This window comes from Anomaloglossus baeobatrachus, chromosome 2, assembly GCF_048569485.1.
Source record: "Anomaloglossus baeobatrachus isolate aAnoBae1 chromosome 2, aAnoBae1.hap1, whole genome shotgun sequence".
NCBI classification, from domain to species: Eukaryota; Metazoa; Chordata; class Amphibia; order Anura; family Aromobatidae; genus Anomaloglossus; species Anomaloglossus baeobatrachus.
Window position 1 is genome coordinate 358,824,980 of NC_134354.1, and position 25,328 is coordinate 358,850,307.

General features: G+C 40.5%; 4 non-coding genes across 4 annotated transcripts; all 4 read left to right on the top strand.

Annotated features, from left to right (window-relative positions):
* The first annotated feature begins 1,892 nt into the window (after positions 1–1,892).
* TRNAV-AAC (transfer RNA valine (anticodon AAC)) lies at positions 1,893–1,965 on the top strand. Its single transcript has one exon. It is a non-coding gene; the product is annotated as a tRNA-Val (tRNA).
* Positions 1,966–3,129: 1,164 nt separating this feature from the next.
* On the top strand, positions 3,130–3,202 carry TRNAV-CAC (transfer RNA valine (anticodon CAC)). The gene has a single exon. It is a non-coding gene; the product is annotated as a tRNA-Val (tRNA).
* Positions 3,203–3,693: 491 nt separating this feature from the next.
* TRNAL-CAA (transfer RNA leucine (anticodon CAA)) lies at positions 3,694–3,766 on the top strand. Its single transcript has one exon. It is a non-coding gene; the product is annotated as a tRNA-Leu (tRNA).
* A 2,646-nt stretch (positions 3,767–6,412) lies between these two features.
* Positions 6,413–6,485, top strand: TRNAL-CAA (transfer RNA leucine (anticodon CAA)). The gene has a single exon. It is a non-coding gene; the product is annotated as a tRNA-Leu (tRNA).
* The last annotated feature ends 18,843 nt before the right edge of the window (positions 6,486–25,328 follow it).

The following is a 25,328-nucleotide window of genomic DNA, read 5'->3' on the forward strand; positions in this document are numbered from 1 at the left end:
TGGTGTTGAAATAATACTCAATTAAACTACAATATATGAAGTTCTTGGCTTTGTTTCCGAATGATGGGATGTTTTGGCTTTCATCCCCAACAGAGCTACGAATTTGTTTTTTTTTTCCCTGGTGGTCAAAACTCATCTCTAATTGCCATTATTTTTCAGGCTTTCAAAGGTTTCATAGTATAGTGGAAATCACGCCTGCTTTACACGCAGAAGGTCCTGGGTTCAATCCCCAGTGAAACTTATGTGTTCTTGGTGTTGAAATAATCCCCTATCAACCTGCAGTATATAAAGTTCTTGGCTTTGTTGCCGAATAACGGGATGTTTTAGCTTCCTTCACCAACAGAGCTACAAATTTGTTTTTTTTCCCCTGGCGGTCAAAACTCGACTCTAATTGCCATTACTGTGCAGGATTTCAAAGGTTTCATAGTGTAGTGGTCATCACGTCTGCGTCACACGCAGAAGGTCCTGGGTTCAATCCCCAGTAAAACCAATCCGTTTTTGGTGTTGAAGTAATTTCCTATCGACTTGTAATATGTGAAATTCTTGGTTTCGTTGCCAAATGACAATACATTTTGGCTTCCATCACAAAGAGAACTACGATTTTGGGTTTCTTTTTTATTGACCATTTTAGCAGAAAACATAATCCCATATTATAAAAATCCTGTTTGTTTCAAAATATATAGTTCCTTTAAATACAAAAGCAAACAACTAAACTATGTGGAAAAAAGTAACACATTCAATGTAAACTTCCTTTTAAGCAAAATCCCTTTGTAGGAATAAAACTGGTTAAAAATGTAATAAAAATTGTAAATGTTTCATTAACCAAAAATACTTTCCTTCAGCAATAAAAAGGCCCCGTCAGTCACAATTCTGCTCTGCTAGCCAATACACAGTAACTTTCCATCAGGTTACATAGAGTAGTGGTCATCACGTCTGCTTAACACGCAGAAGGTCCTGCGTTCAATCCCCAGTAAAACCAATCTGTTCTTGATGTTGAAATAATACTCAATTAAACTATAATATATGAAGTTCTTGGCTTTGTTGCCGAATGATGGGATGTTTTGGCTTCCATCCCAAACAGAGCTACGAATTTGTTTTTTTTTTCCTTGGCGGTCAAAACTCGTCTCTAATTGCCATTACTTTGCAGGCTTTCAAAGGTTTCATAGTGTAGTGGAAAGCACGTCTGCTTTACACGTAGAAGGTCCTGGGTTCAATCCCCAGTGAAACTTATGTGTTCCTGTGTTTAAATAATACCCTATCAACCTGCAGTATATTAAGTTCTTGGCTTTGTTGCCGAATAACTGGATGTTTTAGCTCCATCACCAACAGAGCTACGAATTTGTTTTTTTTCCCCTGGCGGTCAAAACTCGTCTCTAATTGCCATTACTTTGCAGGATTTCAAAGGTTTCATAGTGTAGTGGTCATCACGTCTGCTTCACACGCAGAAGGTCCTGGGTTCAATCCCCAGTGAAACTAATCTGTTTTTGGTGTTGAAGTAATTTCCTATCGACTTGTAATATGTGAAATTCTTGGTTTCGTTGCCAAATGACTATACATTTTGGCTTCCATCACAAAGAGAACTACGATTTTGGGTTTCTTTTTTATTGACCATTTTAGCAGAAAACATAATCCCATATTATAAAAATCCTATTTGTTTCAAAATATATAGTTCCCATAAATACAAAAGCAAAAGACCAAACTATGGAGAAAAAAGTAACACATTCAATATAAACTTCAATTTAAGCAAAATCCCTTTGTAGGAATAAAACTGGTAAAATATGTAATAATAATTGTAAATGTTTCATTAACCAAAAATACTTTCCTTCAGCAATAAAAAGGCCCCGTCAGTCACAATTCTGCTCTGCTAGCCAATACACAGTAACTTTTCGTCAGGTTTCATAGTGTAGTGGTCATCACGTCTGCTTAACACGCAGAAGATCCTGGGTTCAATCCCCAGTGAAACCAATCTGTTCTTAGTGTTGAAATAATAAGCTATCCAACTCCAAAATATGAAGTTCTCGGCTTTGTTGCCGAATGACGGTATGTTTTGGCTTCCATCACAAACAGAACTACAAATTATTATTTTTTTTCCCCTGGCGGTCAAAACTCGTCTCTAAATGCCATTACTTTGCAGGACTTCACAGGTTTCATAGTGGAGTCGTCATCACGTCTACTTCACACGCAGAAGGACCTAGGTTCAATCCCTAGTAAAAACAAGCCATTTTCGCTGTTGAAGTAATTTGCTATCAACCTGTAACATATGAAATTCTTTGTTTTGTTGCCAACTGATAATATATTTTGGCTTCCATCACCAAGAGAACTACGATTTTGGGTTTCTTTTTTATTGACCATTTTAGCAGAAAACATAATCCCATATTATAAAAATCCTGTTTGTTTCAAAATATATAGTTCCTTTAAATACAAAAGCAAACAACTAAACTATGTGAAAAAAAGATACACATTCAATGTAAACTTCCTTTTAAGCAAAATCCCTTTGTAGGAATAAAACTGGTAAAATATGTAATAAAAATTGTAAATGTTTCATTAACCAAAAATAATTTCCTTCAGCAATAAAAAGGCCCCGTCAGTCACAATTCTGCTCTGCTAGCCAATACACAGTAACTTTCCATCAGGTTACATAGAGTAGTGGTCAACACGTCTGCTTAACACGCAGAAGGTCCTGCGTTCAATCCCCAGTAAAACCAATCTGTTCTTGATGTTGAAATAATACTCAATTAAACTACAATATATGAAGTTCTTGGCTTTGTTGCCGAATGATGGGTTGTTTTGGCTTCCATCCCAAACAGAGCTATGAATTTGTTTTTTTTTTCCCTGGCGGTCAAAACTCGTCTCTAATTGCCATTACTTTGCAGGCTTTCAAAGGTTTCATAGTGTAGTGGAAATCATGTCTGCTTTACACGCAGAAGGTCCTGGATACAATCCCCAGTGAAACCCATGTGTTCTTGTGTTTAAATAATACCCTATCAACCTGCAGTATATAAAGTTCTTGGGTTTGTTGCCGAATAACTGGATGTTTTAGCTCCATCACCAACAGAGCTACAAATTTGTTTTTTTTCCCCTGGCGGTCAAAACTCGTCTCTAATTGCCATTACTTTGCAGGATTTCAAAGGTTTCATAGTGTAGTGGTCATCACGTCTGCTTCACACGCAGAAGGTCCTGGGTTCAATCCCCAGTGAAACCACTCTGTTCTTAGTGTTGAAATAATAAGCTATCCAACTACAATATATGAAGTTCTCGGCATTGTTGCCGAATGACGGTATGTTTTGGCTTCCATCACAAACAGAACTACAAATTATTATATTTTTTTTCCCCTGGCGGTCAAAATTCATCTCTAAATGCCATTACTTTGCAGGATTAATAAATAAAAAGGCCCCGTCAGTCACAATTCTGCTCTGCTAGCCAATACACAGTAACTTTCCATCAGGTTTCATAGAGTAGTGGTCATCACGTGCGCTTAACACCCAGAAGGTCCTGCGTTCTATCCCCAGTAAAACCAATCTGTTCTTGGTGTTGAAATAATACCCAATTAAACTACAATATATGAAGTTCTAGGCTGTGTTGCCGAATGATGGGATGTTTTGGCTTCCATCACCAACAGAGCTACGAATTTGTTTTTTTTTCCATGGCGGTCAAAACTCGTCTCTAATTGCCATTACTTTGCAGGATTTCAAAGGTTTCATAGTGTAGTGGTCATCACGTCTGCTTCAAATGCAGAAGGTCCTGGGTTCAATCTCCAGTGAAACCCATGTGTTCATGGTGTTGTAATAATTCCATATCAACCTGCAATATATAAAGTTCTTGGCTTTGTTGCAGAATAATGGGTTGTTTTAGCTTCCATCACCAACAGAGCTACGAATTTGTTTTTTTTCCACCTGGCGGTCAAAACTCGTCTCTAGTTGCCATTACTTTGCAGGATTTTAAAGGTTTCATAGTGTAGTGGTCATCACGTCTACTTCACACGCAGAAGGTCCTGGGTTCATTTCCTAGTGAAACCAATCTGTTTTTGGTGTTGAAGTAATTTCCTGTCGACTTGTAATATGTGAAACTCTTGGTTTCGTTGCCAAATGACAATACATTTTGGCTTCCATCACAAAGAGAACTACGATTTTGGGTTTCTTTTTTATTGACCATTTTAGCAGAAAACATATTCCCATGTTATAAAATTCCTGTTTGTTTCAAAATATATAGTTCCCATAAATACAAAAGCAAAAGACCAAACTATGGAGAAAAAAGTAACACATTCAATATAAACTTCAAATTAAGCAAATTCCCTTTGTAGGAATAAAACTGGTAAAATATGTAATAACAATTGTAAATGTTTCATTAACCAAAAATACTTTCCTTCAGCAATAAAAAGGCCCCATCAGTCACAATTCTGCTCTGCTAGCCAATACACAGTAACTTTCCATCAGGTTTCATAGAGTAGTGGTCATCACGTCTGCTTAACACGCAGAAGGTCCTGCGTTCAATCTCCAGTAAAACCAATCTGTTCTTGGTGTTGAAATAATACCCAATTAAACTACAATATATAAAGTTCTTGGCTTTGTTGCCGAATGATGGGATGTTTTGGCTTCCATCACCAACAGAGCTACGAATTTGTTTTTTTTTTCCCTGGCGGTCAAAACTCATCTCTAATTGCCATTACTTTGCAGACTTTCAAAGGTTTCATAGTGTAGTGGAAATCACGTCTGCTTTACACGCAGAAGGTCCTGGGTTCAATCCCCAATGAAACCCTTGTGTTCTTGGTGTTGAAATAATATCCTATCAGCCTGCAATATTTGAAGTTCTTGGCTTTGTTGCCGAATAACGAGATGTTTTAGCTTCCATCACCAACAGAGCTACGAATTTGTTTTTTTTCCCCTGGCGGTCAAAACTCGTCTCTAATTGCCATTACTTTGCAGGATATCAAAGTTTTCATAGTGTAGTGGTCATCACGTCTACTTCACACGCAGAAGGTCCTGGGTTCATTTCCTAGTGAAACCAATCTGTTTTTGGTGTTGAAGTAATTTCCTATCGACTTGTAATATGTGAAATTCTTGGTTTCGTTGCCAAATGACAATACATTTTGGCTTCCATCACAAAGAGAACTACGATTTTGAGTTTCTTTTTTATTGACCATTTTAGCAGAAAACATAATCCCATATTATAAAAATCCTATTTGTTTTAAAATATATAGTTCCCATAAATACAAAAGCAAACGACTTAACTATGTAGAAAAAAGTAACACATTCAATAAAAACTTCAATTTAAGCAAAATCCCTTTGTAGGAATAAAACTAGTAAAATATATAATAAAAATTGTAAATGTTTCATTAACCAAAAATACTTTCCTTCAGCAATAAAAAGGCCCCGTCAGTCACAATTCTGCTCTGCTAGCCAATACACAGTAACTTTTCGTTAGGTTTCACAGTGTAGTGGTCATCACGTCTGCTTAACATGCAGAAGGTCCTGGGTTCAATCCCCAGTGAAACCAATCTGTTCTCAGTGTTGAAATAATACGCTATCCAACTACAATATATGAAGTTCTCGGCTTTGTTGCCGAATGATGGGATGTTTTGGCTTCCATCACAAACAGAACTATAAATTATTTTTTTTTTTTTCCCCTGGCGGTCACAACTCGTCTCTAAATGCCATTACTTTGCAGGGTTTCACAGCTTTCATAGTGGAGTGGTCATCACGTCTACTTCACACGCAGAAGGTCCTGGGTTCAATCCCCAGTAAAAACAAGCCGTTTTTACTGTTGAAGTAACTTGCTATCAACCTGTAATATATGAAATTCTTGGTTTTGTTGCCAACTGATAATATATTTTGGCTTCCATCGCCAAGAGAACTACGATTTTGGGTTTCTTTTTTATTGACCATTTTAGCAGAAAACATAATCCCATATTATAAAAATCCTGTTTGTTTCAAAATATATAGTTCCTTTAAATACAAAAGCAAATGACTAAACTATGTAGAAATAAGTAACACATTCAATGTAAACTTCCATTTAAGCAAAATCCCTTTGTAGGAATAAAACTGGTAAAATATGTAATAACAATTGTAAATGTTTCATTAACCAAAAATACTTTCCTTCAGCAATAAAAAGGCCCCGTCAGTCACAATTCTGCTCTGCTAGCCAATACACAGTAACTTTTCATCAGGTTTCATAGAGTAGTGGTCATCACGTGTGCTTAACACGCAGAAGGTCCTGCGTTCAATCCCCAGTAAAACCAATCTGTTCTTGGTGTTGAAATAATACCCAATTAAACTACAATATATGAAGTTCTAGGCTGTGTTGCCGAATGATGGGATGTTTTGGCTTCCATCACCAACAGAGCTACGAATTTGTTTTTTTTTTCCCTGGCGGTCAAAACTCGTCTCTAATTGCCATTACTTTGCAGGATTTCAAAGGTTTCATAGTGTAGTGGTCATCACGTCTGCTTCAAATGCAGAAGGTCCTGGGTTCAATCTCCAGTGAAACCCATGTGTTCATGGTGTTGTAATAATTCCATATCAACCTGCAATATATAAAGTTCTTGGCTTTGTTGCAGAATAATGGGTTGTTTTAGCTTCCATCACCAACAGAGCTACGAATTTGTTTTTTTTCCACCTGGCGGTCAAAACTCGTCTCTAATTGCCATTACTTTGCAGGATTTCAAAGGTTTCATAGTGTAGTGGTCATCACGTCTACTTCACACGCAGAAGGTCCTGTGTTCATTTCCTAGTGAAACCAATCTGTTTTTGGTGTTGAAGTAATTTCCTATCGACTTGTAATATGTGAAACTCTTGGTTTCGTTGCCAAATGACAATACATTTTGGCTTCCATCACAAAGAGAACTACGATTTTGGGTTTCTTTTTTATTGACCATTTTAGCAGAAAACATAATCCCATGTTATAAAAATCCTGTTTGTTTCAAAATATATAGTTCCCATAAATACAAAAGCAAAAGACCAAACTATGGAGAATAAAGTAACACATTCAATATAAACTTCAAATTAAGCAAATTCCCTTTGTAGGAATAAAACTGGTAAAATATGTAATAACAATTGTAAATGTTTCATTAACCAAAAATACTTTCCTTCAGCAATAAAAAGGCCCCATCAGTCACAATTCTGCTCTGCTAGCCAATACACAGTAACTTTCCATCAGGTTTCATAGAGTGGTGGTCATCACGTCTGCTTAACACGCAGAAGGTCCTGCGTTCAATCTCCAGTAAAACCAATCTGTTCTTGGTGTTGAAATAATACCCAATTAAACTACAATATATAAAGTTCTTGGCTTTATTGCAGAATGACGGGATGTTTTAGCTTCCATCACTAACAGAGCTACAAATTTGTTTTTTTTCCCCTGGCGGTCAAAACTCGTCTCTAATTGCCATTACTTTGCAGGATTTCAAAGGTTTCATAGTGTAGTGGTCATCACGTCAACTTCACATGCAGAACAAGCTGTTATCGCTGTTGAAGTAATTTGCTATCAACCTGTAATATATGAAATTCTTGGTTTTGTTGACAACTGATAATATATTTTGGCTTCCATCACCAAGAGAACTACGATTTTAGGTTTCTTTTTAATTGACCATTTTAGCAGAAAACATAATCCCATTTTTTGAACATAATCCCATTTAATTGAACATTTTAGCAGAAAACATAATCCCATATTATAAAAATCCTGTTTGTTTCAAAATATATAGTTTCTTTAAATACAAAAGCAAATGACTAAACTATGTAGAAAAAAGTAACACATTCAATGTAAACTTCAATTTAAGCAAAATCCCTTTGTCGGAATAAAACTGGTAAAATATATAATAAAAATTATAAATGTTTCATTAACCAAAAATACTTTCCTTCAGCAATAAAAAGGCCCCGTCAGTCACAATTCTGCTCTGCTAGCCAATACACAGTAACTTTCCATCAGGTTTCATAGTGTAGTGGTATCAACCTGCCATATATGAAGTTCTTGGCTTTGTTGCCGAATGACGGGATGTTTTGGCTTCCATCACCAACAGAGCTACGAATTTGTTTTTTTTTTCCCTGGCGGTCAAAACTCGTCTCTAATTGCCATTACTTTGCAGACTTTCAAAGGTTTCATAGTGTAGTGGAAATCACGTCTGCTTTACACGCAGAAGGTCCTGGGTTCAATCCCCAGTAAAACCCATGTGTTCTTGGTGTTGAAATAATATCCTATCAGCCTGCAATATTTGAAGTTCTTGGCTTTGTTGCCGAATAACGAGATGTTTTAGCTTCCATCACCAACAGAGCTACGAATTTGTTTTTTTTCCCCTGGCGGTCAAAACTCGTCTCTAATTGCCATTACTTTGCAGGATATCAAAGGTTTCATAGTGTAGTGGTCATCACGTCTACTTCACACGCAGAAGGTCCTGGGTTCATTTCCTAGTGAAACCAATCTGTTTTTGGTGTTGAAGTAATTTCCTATCGACTTGTAATATGTGAAATTCTTGGTTTCGTTGCCAAATGACAATACATTTTGGCTTCCATCACAAAGAGAACTACGATTTTGGGTTTCTTTTTTATTGACCATTTTAGCAGAAAACATAATCCCATTTTATAAAAATCCTATTTGTTTTAAAATATATAGTTCCCATAAATACAAAAGCAAACGACTTAACTATGTAGAAAAAAGTAACACATTCAATAAAAACTTCAATTTAAGCAAAATCCCTTTGTAGGAATAAAACTAGTAAAATATATAATAAAAATTGTAAATGTTTCATTAACCAAAAATACTTTCCTTCAGCAATAAAAAGGCCCCGTCAGTCACAATTCTGCTCTGCTAGCCAATACACAGTAACTTTTCGTTAGGTTTCACAGTGTAGTGGTCATCACGTCTGCTTAACACGCAGAAGGTCCTGGGTTCAATCCCCAGTGAAACCAATCTGTTCTCAGTGTTGAAATAATACGCTATCCATCTACAATATATGAAGTTCTCGGCTTTGTTGCCGAATGATGGGATGTTTTGGCTTCCATCACAAACAGAACTACAAATTATTTTTTTTTTTTTTCCCCTGGCGGTCACAACTCGTCTCTAAATGCCATTACTTTGCAGGGTTTCACAGCTTTCATAGTGGAGTGGTCATCACGTCTACTTCACACGCAGAAGGTCCTGGGTTCAATCCCCAGTAAAAACAAGCCGTTTTTACTGTTGAAGTAACTTGCTATCAACCTGTAATATATGAAATTCTTGGTTTTGTTGCCAACTGATAATATATTTTGGCTTGCATCACCAAGAGAACTACGATTTTGGGTTTCTTTTTTATTGACCATTTTAGCAGAAAACATAATCCAATATTATAAAAATCCTGTTTGTTTCAAAATATATAGTTCCTTTAAATACAAAAGCAAACGACTAAACTATGTAGAAATAAGTAACACATTCAATGTAAACTTCCATTTAAGAAAAATCCCTTTGTAGGAATAAAACTGGTAAAATATGTAATAACAATTGTAAATGTTTCATTAACCAAAAATACTTTCCTTCAGCAATAAAAAGGCCCCGTCAGTCACAATTCTGCTCTGCTAGCCAATACACAGTAACTTTCCATCAGGTTTCATAGAGTAGTGGTCATCACGTGTGCTTAACACGCAGAAGGTCCTGCGTTCAATCCCCAGTAAAACCAATCTGTTCTTGGTGTTGAAATAATACCCAATTAAACTACAATATATGAAGTTCTAGGCTGTGTTGCCGAATGATGGGATGTTTTGGCTTCCATCACTAACAGAGCTACGAATTTGTTTCTTTTTTCCCCTGGCAGTCAAAACTCGTCTCTAATTGCCATTACTTTGCAGGATTTCAAAGGTTTCATAGTGTGGTTTTTATCACGTCTGCTTCACACACAGAAGGTCCTGGGTTCAATCCCCAGTGAAACCAATCTGTTTTGGTGTTGAAGTAATTTCCTATCGACTTGTAATATGTGAAATTCTTGGTTTCGTTGCCAAATGACAATACATTTTGGCTTCCATCACAAAGAGAACTACGATTTTGGGTTTCTTTTTTATTGAACATTTTAGCAGAAAATATAATCCCATATTATAAAAATCCTATTTGTTTTAAAATATATAGTTCCCATAAATACAAAAGCAAACGACTAAACTATGTAGAAAAAATAACACATTCAATGTAAACTTCAATTTAAGCAAAATCCCTTTGTAGGAATAAAACTGGTAAAATATGTAATAATAATTGTAAATGTTTCATTAACCAAAAATACTTTCCTTCAGCAATAAAAGGGCCCCGTCAGTCACAATTCTGCTCTGCTAGCCAATACACAGTAACTTATCATCAGGTTTCATAGTGTAGTGTTCATCACGTCTGCTTAACACACAGAAGGTCCTAGGTTGAATCCCCAGTAAAACCTATCTGTTCATGGTGTTGAAATAAAACCCTATCAACCTGCAGTATATGATGTTCTTGGCTTTGTTGCAGAATGACGGGATGTTTTAGCTTCCATCACTAACAGAGCTACAAATTTGTTTTTTTTCCCCTGGCGGTCAAAACTCGTCTCTAATTGCCATTACTTTGCAGGCTTTCAAAGGTTTCATAGTGTAGTGGTCATCACGTCAACTTCACATGCAGAAGGTCCTGGGTTCAATCCCCAGTAAGAACAAGCTGTTATCGCTGTTGAAGTAATTTGCTATCAACCTGTAATATATGAAATTCTTGGTTTTGTTGACAACTGATAATATATTTTGGCTTCCATCACCAAGAGATCTACGATTTTAGGTTTCTTTTTAATTGACCATTTTAGCAGAAAACATAATCCCATATTATAAAAATCCTGTTTGTTTCAAAATATATAGTTTCTTTAAATACAAAAGCAAATGACTAAACTATGTAGAAAAAAGTAACACATTCAATGTAAACTTCAATTTAAGCAAAATCCCTTTGTAGGAATAAAACTGGTAAAATATATAATAAAAATTATAAATGTTTCATTAACCAAAAATACTTTCCTTCAGCAATAAAAAAGCCCCATCAGTCACAATTCTGCTCTGCTAGCCAATACACAGTAACTTTCCATCAGGTTTCATAGTGTAGTGGTATCAACCTGCCATATATGAAGTTCTTGGCTTTGTTGCCGAATGACGGGATGTTTTGGCTTCCATCACCAACAGAGCTACGAATTTGTTTTTTTTCCCCTGGCGGTGAAAACTCGTCTCTAATAGACATTAATTTGCAGGATTTCAAAGGTTTCATAGTGTAGAGGTCATCACGTCTGCTTCATACGCCGAAGGTCCTGGGTTCAACCCCAGTGAAACCAATCCATTTTTAGTGTTGAAGTATTTTCCTATCGACTTGTAATATATGAAATTCTTGGTTTCGTTGCCAAATGACAATACATTTTGGCTTCCATCACCAAGAGAACTACGATTTTGGGTTTCTTTTTTATTGACCATTTTAGCAGAAAACATAATCCCATATTATAAAAATCCTGTTTGTTTCAAAATATATAGTTCCCATAAATACAAAAGCAAAAGACCAAACTATGGAGAAAAAAGTAACACATTCAATATAAACTTCAATTTAAGCAAAATCCCTTTGTAGGAATAAAACTGGTAAAATATGTAATAAAAATTGTAAATGTTTCATTAACCAAAAATGCTTTCCTTCAGCAATAAAAAGGCCCCGTCAGTCACAATTCTGCTCTGCTAGCCAATACACAGTAAATTTTTCGTCAGGTTTCATAGTGTAGTGGTCATCACTAGAGATGAGCGAACCGGTCCCGGTTCAGCTCGAGGTCGGTTCGCCGAACGGAAGTCCCATTCGAGTTCGGTTCGTCGAACGCTTGACGAACCGAACTCGAACTGCATAGGAAGCAATGGCAGGTGTTCACAAACACATGAAAACACCCTCAAAGGTGTCCAAAAGGTGACAAACAACTCAATCACATGGGAAAGTGACAAGGACATATACTCATGCGAAAACAAAAGAGCTGGACAAGGAAAGAGAGGAGGACACACAGATATATGAGTATATGCAAGGAAACATCGATTCCATTATTGTATAACTTGAGCCCTGCTCATTTTAGGCTTCCAATCTGGATAAATTGCCTGAGCTCGCCACGTACGCCTTGGGGATCTTGTCGTGTCCTGCAGCCAGCGTTCTCTCGGAACCTGTCTTCAGTGCTGCTGGGGGTCTGCTGGCAGATAAGAACACGTGTCTGTCCACTGACAATGTGGACATGGCTCTCAGAGGACTTTTCTTCCCCTGGGTCAGCCAGGGGACGGGAAAGGCACGCGTATTTTTGAGAGTGCTTCATGAAAAGCATCTTTTTCTTTTTCAAAAGGGGGGTCAAGTGATGCCAGTCAAGTTGGGTGTGTGTGGCCCAATTAGTGGCAACGAAGGAGACTGTGGTTGGAGTCCCCTCGCTGTGTTTCTAAAAGAACCAAGATGAACAAGTCATGGCTCTCAGACGACTTTTCTTCCCCTGGGTCAGCCAGGGGACGGGAAAGGCACGCGTATTTTTGAGAGTGCTTCATGCAAAGCATCTTTTTCTTTTTCAAAAGGGGGCTCAACCGATGCCAGTCAAGTGGGGTGTGTGTGGCCCAGTTAGTGGAAACGAGGGAGACTGTGGTTGGAGTCCCCTCGCTGTGTTTCTAAAAGAACCAAGATGAACAAGTCATGGCTCTCAGAGGACTTTTCTTCCCCTGGGTCAGCCAGGGGACGGGAAAGGCACGCGTATTTTTGAGAGTGCTTCATGCAAAGCATCTTTTTCTTTTTCAAAAGGGGGCTCAACCGATGCCAGTCAAGTGGGGTATGTGTGGCCCAGTTAGTGGCAATGAGGGAGACTGTGGTTGGAGTCCCCTCGCTGTGTTTCTAAAAGAACCAAGATGAACAAGTCATGGCTCTCAGAGGACTTTTCTTCCCCTGGGTCAGCCAGGGGACGGGAAAGGCACGCGTATTTTTGAGAGTGCTTCATGCAAAGCATCTTTTTCATCTTGAAAATGCGGGTCAACCGATGCCAGTCAAGTGGGGTGTGTGTGGCCCACTTAGTGGCAACGAGGGAGACTGTGGTTGGAGTCCCCTCGCTGTGTTTCTAAAAGAACCAAGATGAACAAGTCATGGCTCTCAGAGGACTTTTCTTCCCCTGGGTCAGCCAGGGGACGGGAAAGGCACGCGTATTTTTGAGAGTGCTTCATGCAAAGCATCTTTTTCTTTTTCAAAAGGGGGCTCAACCGATGCCAGTCAAGTGGGGTGTGTGTGGCCCAGTTAGTGGCAACGAGGGAGACTGTGGTTGGAGTCCCCTCGCTGTGTTTCTAAAAGAACCAAGATGAACAAGTCATGGCTCTCAGACTACTTTTCTTCCCCTGGGTCAGCCAGGGGACGGGAAAGGCACGCGTATTTTTGAGAGTGCTTCATGCAAAGCATCTTTTTGTTTTTCAAAAGGGGGCTCAACCGATGCCAGTCAAGTGGGGTGTGTGTGGCACAGTTAGTGGCAACGAGGGAGACTGTGGTTGGAGTCCCCTCGCTGTGTTTTACATGCTTTTAGAAGGGCATGACATGGCTTAGAGGTTGACTTTCAGCATCTGGAAACTGTTGGCTACCAAAATGCTGCCTTTCCAACCTTTCTAACCGATGATTTTTGAGACCTTATGCCCATCGCAGTGCCCCAAGAGCCGATGCCCAGGCGCCACTCCTTCTCCAACAAAGGCGTGCACGCGCTACACCAGCATGTCGCACTAAATAGCAATGATTCCTTGAGAAACTCTGTGTGACAGGGTGCATTTCACCACAGATAATTGGCCCAGTAAGCATGGACAGGGGCGTTACATGTCGCTGACTGGGCAATGGGTTACTGTGGGGAGAGATGGAGAAGGGTCTGCTGTACAAGTCTTGCCGTCCCCACGAGTTGTTTCAATCCTTCTTCTGTATGTAGAAGTTAATACACTGCTTCTGCCTCTTCAACCTCGTGTGGGTCCTCCACCTTGGCACAAACCCTGTGTGGTCAGGCCACCCTTCCTTGTAACTGCGCACAAGGAATACCACACACCTGCTTACTATGCTGGCGGCAGAGCTCAATGCCATCAGGTGGTCAAAGGTTTACTTTGAAATGTATGGGAAATGTGAGTCACACCGCTGAGAAGTTGTGGACGGTTAGCTCTGGAGACCGAGTTTCATCAATGGTTGTCTCCACTCAACCAGCAGCCAGGGAAGGCCGGGTGCGACAATGATGCAAACATGGGTGCGGCCCTTCGCTGTGACAATGTGACACACATGCCTTGTGTGGTTCACGTGTTGAACCTGGTTGTCCAGCAATTTTTAAAGCACTATCCTGGCCCACATGGCCTTCTGCAGAGAGCACGGTGTAATGCCTTCCTTGATCCACACACTCAGATGGGCTGTAAATGATAGGCTAGAGGGAAGCCACTCACCAAGCAGGACCCCTAGAACCCTGAAACCCTTTAACCCCTATACAGGGATTAGGAATTACACAGGGCCCAAGGTGATTAATACCTGTGGAAGGCTGCAGTTCCAGAGAATAGTAGACTGGCAGGGTCAAAACATTAATTGAGGAACAGGAACAGAATGGGACGGCCAGGACTTAATCAGAAAACAAGCAGAGGTGAAATGCGGATCGGCCAACAAGGTACATAAACAGCAAGCAGGAAAAGTAGTCAGGTAACAAGCACACAAAATCATAAAACTGAACTGGGGGTAAAATTAACCAGAGGTTCATAGCTATGTCTGGCAGTGGTCTGCAGACAGGATGGGCATAAAAAAAAAGGTGTGGTGTCTTCCCATTGGTTGTAGCTGAATAATGGTATTTCATCTGTGAGATACCCACCAGCTACATTCAGCCAGAGATTCTGCATCTGTCAAGGTAATGCAGCCCAGTGGGTGAGCATAACCTGCGTCCACCTGCGCCGCTGGCATCGACTCCTCTCCCATCATCAGCACTATGCATGAAAGGAACACGTTGTCACCTGGCGACCGGAGTACAAATTGACGGAGCGTACTCCGTTGGTGACTTAACAGCCGTGTGCGGCAATGATGCAAACCTGGCTGCGGGCCATCGTCAGGGCAATGTGACACACGTGCCTTGTATGGCTCACGTGTTGAACCTAATTCTCCAGCAATTTTTAAAACACCATCCCGGCCTACATGGCCTTGTGCAGCGGGCACGCTCGCTATGTGCTCACTTCCATCGTGCGCACACAGCAGCTCAACAACTATCGTCGCTACAGAAGTCTTTAGGTATGGTGGTTAAACGCCTGAAATGCGATGTGCCCACACGCAGGAATTTGAATCTGCACATGTTGCAGCGTTTGTGGCAGCACCGCCGAACCCTGCTGCAATACGTTATGACATATAGCCTGGGATAACTTGATCCAGAGGTGGTGCAGATCACGCTGCTGGAGTGGTGTCAGATCAAGGACCTATGCACCCTGCTACACAGTTTACAAATGTCGACGAAGATGTTTAGCACTGGCAATGTCATTCTCAGCGTGAAAATTCTGGTCATCTACATGATGGAGCACACTGTAATTATTATTCGGAGTCAGGTGTTGGGACAAGAGGAAGGGGAGGAAGTACAGGAGGAGTCATATGCGGAAGGGATAACAAGATCTACGAGGTCCAGATGGTCAGCGGCACCTATGCGGCAGTCATGGTGAGGGAGAGGGATTAACAAGGGCGCATAGTATCAGCAAAAAGTGTTGAGGAAGGTGCAGGAGCCCATGAAAAAATGGAGGACGAACTGGCGATGGGCATGGAAGACTCAGCAGATGAGTGAGAGCTTGCTCACATTTCGGTTGTGCGAGGTTGTGGGGAGAGGGCAGAGGAAGGAGGCACGATTCTCACCTCTCTGCCACCAACACACCAAGGACTTGGTCCTCCTGGATGCACAAGACACATGAGCGCCTTCTTGCTGCACTACCTACAACATGACCCTCGGATTGTACGAATTCAAAGTAATCCAGAATACTGGGTTGCCACACTGTTAGATCCCCGGTACAAGACAAAATTTGGCGAAATAATTCCTGCCATCGAAATGGACGCACGTATACAGGAGTATCTGCAGAATGTGGTACGCAATCTTAGATCTGCTTTTCCATTAAACACCAGTGCTGCACAGAGTGAATCTCAACGCTTTGTCATGGATAGGAGGAAATGGTCTTTTACTTGTCCACATCTGAGGGACCGAGGGCTGGCTGCTGTGCTGAGATGGCGTTGAGTACGGTGTCCCAGCAGAGTTGCACTTTTGGTCATATACCAAAATGAGTTGAAAAAGGACCGATGCTGGTGGAAAGGGGAACAGGTGTGTTGGAAAGGGGAAAAAAGTTTTGGTCCGTGGATTTGGTGGTTAAGCAACAGTAACATTTGCTGAAGAAACACCATCTGTTACAGTGGGACTGGCAGATTTGGATAAAGTGGTATATACTATGTTACCGCTATATAACGAAAATTAATAAGAAAAGAAAGAGAAAGGTATATATCCCCATCAGCAGTCAGTGTCCACCGTGCTCCCAGTTGGAAAAGGAGAGGTTGGCAACTGGAAGGTTTGGTGGAGGATACAGAGCTGTGTGGCTATGAAACTAATAGTAGCCTGAACCGAGTTAGACGCCATTCGGATCTGGAGACTGGGAGCCCTGTTAGCGTCACAGGGTCCACATGCCCACCCAGCCCAGGAACTCCCTGTTAACAACACAGTGGCCATTGAGTACGCTGACCGTGTGCGTAGGGGCACACCTGTGGACAGCAGGCGCATCAGCAGCAGCAGGCCTGTTAAAGCCACTGGGCTGCACAAGCAGGACTGGTAGGACAGGAGCTGGTCTTAACCGTTCTGCGTTACCAACTGTGGTGGTGGCCTGCATCGACACCCTATCCCTGCCTACCTGTGGCCTAAAGCCGCAATGGGTTCAACACATGGAGGTGTGCTCTTTCGGAGCATAATAGAAGACTGCGCACCTCCTTGTTGGCTCCAGCCCCTTTTATAACCTGGGTCCGCCCCAAACCAGGGTGAACCACAATGCACCTCCTGGAGACAAAAGTAGAGTGACACGTCATGAGTGGCATAACTAGCGTCCTATTTGGAACCGCAACTTCAATGATGACCTCATGGCTGCCATGACCCAAACACCTCACCAGTCATCGTCTGACCATCAATAATGCGGTGACAAGTCATAGGGGCGGGCCTCTGCAAGCCATTTGGGAGTGTCCTGGCCACATCGTCAGGACACCTGATGCCCTGTGGTCTAAATGGGCCCCCCACATCAGGGGCAGGGCCAAAGAGTTCATTACCGGACCTAGTTTCTGATGCAGTAAGTGCCTGACCATGGTCAGTTGCATGAAATACAGTCTCTGATAAAAGACTATCAGCTTTAGCATGGTGTCTAGGCACAACACAGGACTTAGACCCGGCACGGAGTGCAAGTACCTGTGCAAAGAGGCTTTTCGCACTAAGCGTGGGAGCATGCGCTGTAGCCCGAAATGAAGACTTAGCCTCAGGAATGGCACAGTCAGGCTGAGCATACTCACTAGGCGAAACACTGGAGTTAGGCTGCGGCTGTGGTAAATCGGCACACGCATGCGCACTAGCTGCCTCTCCACACTTAGACGTGGAGGAGAAAGCAGCCAGCTGGACAACCCGAGGCACAGGCCTACATGGCAGCTGATGCCTGGGCGCAACTGAAACCGCAGCAGGCTGCTTGCGTTTAAGGCGTCACCGTTTTGTAACAACAAATAACATCAAAAAGAACAGGTGTACTTCTTCCCATGGATAATCTGATATGATCCCTTTTTTCATGGACACGACCATCGCTAACAAATGTAGATGAGGCCAAATCAGCAGCTGCTTCAATGGATCTGAATTGCTCCATAAAGTGGCCTCTCCTCCACCCCAATTTAAAGATCCCAAATACTCCATTCCTCTGTGGTGTCAATCCAATCGCACTTGCTTCCTAACAGCTCTCAAGTTTCCACCAGCCCTGCTGAGTTTGCATAGCTGTTCAGTCGCACTATAGCCTGGGAATCAGAGGTCTGCTCCAAAGCTGCAATGAGTACAGACAAGGAAGTTATTATTATTTTTATTATTATTGATTTATAGAGCACCATTGATTCCATGGTGCTGTACATGAGAAGGGGGTTATATACAGAATACATATACAAGTAACTATAGACAGACTGGTACAGAGGGAAGAGGGCCCTGCCCTTGCGGGATTACATTCTAAAGGATTTTTGGGAGGAGACAGTAGGAGTTGTTTAGGTTGAGCGTCAAGTACGTATGGTGGTGGTGTCATTGAAGGTTATAGTCATTTCTGAACAGATGAGTTTTCAGATTCAGTTTGAAGCTTGCGTGTGTAGCATATAATCTAACGTGTTGAGGTAGCGAGTTCCATGAGACAGGGGAAATGATCTGCGCAGATATCCTGAAGCTTTGTGACTGGGATCCAGGCCCCGATGAAGAAGGTGCTGTGCCTAATCTACACCCTCATTTCCAAAAATTAAATCCTCCTGGTGGAGACAATGGGGAACATGATGAGGAGCACAGATACCTGATTGGAAGGACAACTTTACTATTCGGTCAGGGCAGGAAGAGGTTGTCTCGGAGGACTCAGGACGAGGGGAATGAAAACACACAGGGTTATTGATGAGGTTGGAGACAACACTTACTGTCAAACCAAAGTCAGCCAGTCGATGAGGTCAGCAGAGGAGGTGGAGGAGGATGCTACTGACGACGAGGTTATGTAATAACAATTGTAAATGTTTCATTAACCAAAAATACTTTCCTTCAGCAATAAAAAGGCCCCGTCAGTCACAATTCTGCTCTGCTAGCCAATACACAGTAACTTTCCATCAGGTTTCATAGAGTAGTGGTCATCACGTCTGCTTAACACGCAGAAGGTCCTGCGTTCAATCCCCAGTAAAACCAATCTGTTCTTGGTGTTGAAATAATATCCAATTAAACTACAATATATGAAGTTCTTGGCTTTGTTGCCGAATGATGGGATGTTTTGGCTTCCATCACCAACAGAGCTACGAATTTGTTTTTTTTTTCCCTGGCGGTCAAAACTCGTCTCTAATTGCCATTACTTTGCAGGCTTTCAAAGGTTTCATAGTGTAGTTTTTATCACGTCTGCTTCACACGCAGAAGGTCCTGGGTTCAATCCCCAGTAAAACCAATCTGTTCTTGGTGTTGAAATAATACCCAATTAAACTACACTATATGAAGTTCTTGGCTTTGTTGACGAATGATGGGATGTTTTGGCTTCCATCACCAACAAAGCTACGAATTTGTTTTTTTTTTTCCCTGGCGGTCAAAACTCGTCTCTAATTGCCATTACTTTGCAGGCTTTCAAAGGTTTCATAGTGTAGTGGAAATCACGTCTGCTTTACACGCAGAAGGCCCTGGGTTCAATCCCCAGTGAAACAAATGTGTTCTTGGTGTTGAAATAATATCCTATCAACCTGCAATCTATTAAGTTCTTGGCTTTGTTGCCGAATAACGGGATGTCTTAGCTTCCATCACCAACAGAGCTACGAATTTGTTTTTTTTCCCCTGGCGGTCAAAACTTGTCTCTAATTGCCATTACTTTGCAGGATTTCAAAGGTTTCATAGTGTAGTTGTCATCACGTCTGCTTCACATGCAGAAGGTCCTAGGTTCAATCCCCAGTAAAAACAAGCCGTTATTGCCGTTATTGCTGTTGAAGTAATTTGCTATCAACCTGTAATATATGAAATTCTTGGTTTTGTTGCCAACTGATAATATATTTTGGCTTCCATCACCAAGAGAACTACGATTTTGCGTTTCTTTTTTATTGACCATTTTAGCAGAAAACATAATCCCATGTTATAAAAATCCTGTTTGTTTCAAAATATATAGTTCCCATAAATACAAAAGCAAAAGACCAAACTATGGAGAAAAAATTAACACATTCAATATAAACTAAAATTTAAGCAAAATCCCTTTGTAGGAATAAAACTGGTAAAATAAGTAATAAAAATTGTAAATGTTTCATTAACCAAAAATACTTTCCTTCAGCAATAAAAAGGCCCCGTCAGTCACAATTCTGCTCTGCTAGCCAATACACAGTAAATTTTCATCAGGTTTCATAGTGTAGTGGTCATCACGTATGCTTAACACGCAGAAGGTCCTGGGTTCAATCCCCAGTGAAACCAATCTGTTCTTAGTGTTGAATTAATTCGCTATCCAACTACAATATATGAAGTTCTCGGCTTTGTTGCCGAATGACGGGATGTTTTGGCTTCCATCACAAACAGAACTACAAATTATTATTTTTTTTTCCCCTGGCGGTCAAAACTCGTCTCTAAATGCCATTACTTTGCAGGATTTCACAGGTTTCATAGTGGAGTCGTCATCACGTCTACTTCACACGCAGAAGGTACTGGGTTCAATCCCCAGTAAAAACAAGCCGTTATTGCCGTTATCGCTGTTGAAGTAATTTGCTATCAACCTGTAATATATGAAATTCTTGGTTTTGTTGCCAACTGATAATATATTTTGGCTTCCATCACCAAGAGAACTACGATTTTGGGTTTCTTTTTTATTGACCATTTTAGCAGAAAACATAATCCCATATTATAAAAATCCTGTTTGTTTCAAAATATATAGTTTCTTTAAATACAAAAGCAAACGACTAAACTATGTAGAAAAAAGTAACACATTCTATGTAAACTTCAATTTAAGCAAAATCCCTTTGTAGGAATAAAACTGGTAAAATATATAATAAAAATTATAAATGTTTCATTAACCAAAAATACTTTCCTTCAGCAATAAAAAGGCCCCATCAGTCACAATTCGGCTCTGCTAGCCAATACACAGTAACTTTCCATCAGGTTTCATAGTGTAGTGCTATCAACCTGCCATATATGAAGTTCTTGGCTTTGTTGCCGAATGACGGGATGTTTTAGCTTCCATCACCAACAGAGCTACGAATTTGTTTTTTTTCCCTGGCGGTCAAAACTCGTCTCTAATTGCCATTACTTTGCAGGCTTTCAAAGGTTTCATAGTGTAGTGGAAATCACGTCTGCTTTACACGCAGAAGGCCCTGGGTTCAATCCCCAGTGAAACAAATGTGTTCTTGGTGTTGAAATAATATCCTATCAACCTGCAATCTATAAAGTTCTTGGCTTTGTTGCCGAATAACGGGATGTTTTAGCTTCCATCACCAACAGAGCTACGAATTTGTTTTTTTTCCCCTGGCGGTCAAAACTTGTCTCTAATTGCCATTACTTTGCAGGATTTCAAAGGTTTCATAGTGTAGTTGTCATCACGTCTGCTTCACATGCAGAAGGTCCTAGGTTCAATCCCCAGTAAAAACAAGCCGTTATTGCTGTTGAAGTAATTTGCTATCAACCTGTAATATATGAAATTCTTGGTTTTGTTGCCAACTGATAATATATTTTGGCTTCCATCACCAAGAGAACTACGATTTTGCGTTTCTTTTTTATTGACCATTTTAGCAGAAAACATAATCCCATGTTATAAAAATCCTGTTTGTTTCAAAATATATAGTTCCCATAAATACAAAAGCAAAAGACCAAACTATGGAGAAAAAATTAACACATTCAATATAAACTAAAATTTAAGCAAAATCCCTTTGTAGGAATAAAACTGGTAAAATAAGTAATAAAAATTGTAAATGTTTCATTAACCAAAAATACTTTCCTTCAGCAATAAAAAGGCCCCGTCAGTCACAATTCTGCTCTGCTAGCCAATACACAGTAAATTTTCATCAGGTTTCATAGTGTAGTGGTCATCACGTATGCTTAACACGCAGAAGGTCCTGGGTTCAATCCCCAGTGAAACCAATCTGTTCTTGGTGTTGAATTAATTCGCTATCCAACTACAATATATGAAGTTCTCGGCTTTGTTGCCGAATGACGGGATGTTTTGGCTTCCATCACAAACAGAACTACAAATTATTATTTTTTTTCCCCTGGCGGTCAAAACTCGTCTCTAAATGCCATTACTTTGCAGGATTTCACAGGTTTCATAGTGGAGTCGTCATCACGTCTACTTCACACGCAGAAGGTGCTGGGTTCAATCCCCAGTAAAAACAAGCCGTTATTGCCGTTATCGCTGTTGAAGTAATTTGCTATCAACCTGTAATATATGAAATTCTTAGTTTTGTTACCAACTGATAATATATTTTGGCTTCCATCACCAAGAGAACTACGATTTTGCGTTTCTTTTTTATTGACCATTTTAGCAGAAAACATAATCCCATGTTATAAAAATCCTGTTTGTTTCAAAATATATAGTTCCCATAAATACAAAAGCAAAAGACCAAACTATGGAGAAAAAATTAACACATTCAATATAAACTAAAATTTAAGCAAAATCCCTTTGTAGGAATAAAACTGGTAAAATAAGTAATAAAAATTGTAAATGTTTCATTAACCAAAAATACTTTCCTTCAGCAATAAAAAGGCCCGGTCAGTCACAATTCTGCTCTGCTAGCCAATACACAGTAAATTTTCATCAGGTTTCATAGTGTAGTGGTCATCACGTATGCTTAACACGCAGAAGGTCCTGGGTTCAATCCCCAGTGAAACCAATCTGTTCTTAGTGTTGAATTAATTCGCTATCCAACTACAATATATGAAGTTCTCGGCTTTGTTGCCGAATGACGGGATGTTTTGGCTTCCATCACAAACAGAACTACAAATTATTATTTTTTTTCCCCTGGCGGTCAAAACTCGTCTCTAAATGCCATTACTTTGCAGGATTTCACAGGTTTCATAGTGGAGTCGTCATCACGTCTACTTCACACGCAGAAGGTCCTGGGTTCAATCCCCAGTAAAAACAAGCCGTTATTGCCGTTATCGCTGTTGAAGTAATTTGCTATCAACCTGTAATATATGAAATTCTTGGTTTTGTTGCCAACTGATAATATATTTTGGCTTCCATCACCAAGAGAACTACGATTTTGGGTTTCTTTTTTATTGACCATTTTAGCAGAAAACATAATCCCATATTATAAAAATCCTGTTTGTTTCAAAATATATAGTTTCTTTAAATACAAAAGCAAACGACTAAACTATGTAGAAAAAAGTAACACATTCTATGTAAACTTCAATTTAAGCAAAATCCCTTTGTAGGAATAAAACTGGTAAAATATATAATAAAAATTATAAATGTTTCATTAACCAAAAATACTTTCCTTCAGCAATAAAATGGCCCCGTCAGTCACAATTCGGCTCTGCTAGCCAATACTCAGTAACTTTCCATCAGGTTTCATAGTGTAGTGCTATCAACCTACCATATATGAAGTTCTTGGCTTTGTTGCCGAATGACGGGATGTTTTAGCTTCCATCACCAACAGAGCTACGAATTTGTTTTTTTTCCCCTGGCGATGAAAACTCGTCTCTAATTGACATTACTTTGCAGGATTTCAAAGGTTTCATAGTGTAGAGGTCATCACGTCTGCTTCATACGCAGAAGGTCCTGGGTTCAACCCCAGTGAAACCAATCTATTTTTGGTTTTGAAGTATTTTCCTATCGACTTGTAATATATGAAATTCTTGGTTTCATTGCCAAATGACAATACATTTTGGCTTCCATCACCAAGAGAACTACGATTTTGGGTTTCATTTTTATTGACCATTTTAGCAGAAAACTTAATCCCATATTATAAAAATCCTATTAATTATACATTCCCCTTCTCAGATTTGCTATACCGGATCTTGCAGGGGGCTTTGGATGAAGGAATTATAACAAAGAAGGTTTTTGATGGCCTCTTCGTTGCATCTCCCAAAATCCCCACCTTTTATCTCCTGCCCATGATCCACAAGAATCCCAAACACCCTCCGGGGCGCCCTATCGTATCCGGCATAGATGGCTTATGCGACCCTGTCTGTCGCTTTATCGACTATTATTTAAAACCTCTTGTGGAAACATTGCCATCTTATGTTAAGGATATGACGGACGTCCTGAATAGGGTCGACGGGATTTTTGTGGATTCTGATACCCTTCTTGTCACGCCGGACATAGAGTCACTTTATACCAATATTAACCATGATGATGGTCTGGAGGCAGTCCGCTTCTTTCTGAGCAATACCAACCGTGATGGCCATTTGTGTGAGCTGATCCTGGAGCTGCTCCACTTTATCCTGACACACAATTTCTTCATTTTCAAAGACCGGTTTTAATTTACAGACCAGAGGCACTGCGATGGGCGCGGCCTGTGCGCCTTCGTACGCTAATATGTTCCTCGGCCATTGGGAGAGGGGCATTTTTGGCGACGAGGGCGTGCCGGCCGCTACCCATGCGCATTGCTGGTTAAGATATATTGATGATGTTTTTGCTTTGTGGCAGGGTACCGTGGAGCAGCTCTCGGACTTTATGGGTGTTTTAAACCATAATTCATTGAACCTTAAGCTCACTTTTAGATATGATTTACAGTCTATTGATTTTTTGGATATTATGATTGGAGTTGACCGTGGTCGGCAACTACAGACGAATGTCTTTAGGAAGCCTACCTCGGTCAACTCCCTTTTACATGCCTCATCTTCTCATCCTGTTAGTACCATCCAAGCCATCCCGGTTGGGCAATTTCTCAGAATGAGGCGGATATGCTCTACATCTGATAATTTTCAGTCCCAGGCCAATGATCTAACATCGAGATTAGTTAATAGGGGATATAGCCGTCGTGTCATAAAGAAGGGGTACAATAGGGCAAAGAATACCAATCAACAGGAGCTTCTGCAGCCATCTAGTCAGGCGAATACGGGGGCAGGAGAGGCTCGATTCATATCTGCGTGCAACCATGAATGGCATAACATGCGTGCCATATTAAACAAACACTGGCCGATACTAAAATCTGATCCTACCCTAAGGGATTTGGTCCCTGATTATCCTCTAATGACGGCATGCCGTTCCAAAAATCTACGAGATTTTCTCGTACATAGTCATTTTGTTCCTGTGATTTCCCATCCCTTTGGTTCTACTAATCCTATTCGCGGGTGTTTTCCCTGCGGTCGCTGTCTTGCGTGCACCAATGTCTCTCGCAGTAAGACCTTTTCCACCGCAGATGGTAGTCGGACATTTGATATTAGGTGTTACATCTCATGCGCAACTTCCTATGCACCTGCACTGACTGGCCGGTCCGATCCATGTGATGAACCATATGGTCTATTAAAGCTTCTGGGAACAGATGAGTCACCACCCCTCCTTGGTCTGATGAAGGGTTATACTAACAAGACCTGAAACGCGCGTTATCTTGCTTCTGAGGGGGATCTTTTGGTCTCTGGCTCCTGCACTTATCTGGCACTTTATATCATTGCTGGTGAGCGGTGTTTACATTTTTTTAGCCACTGGTATATATCATTGTTTCCATATACTGAC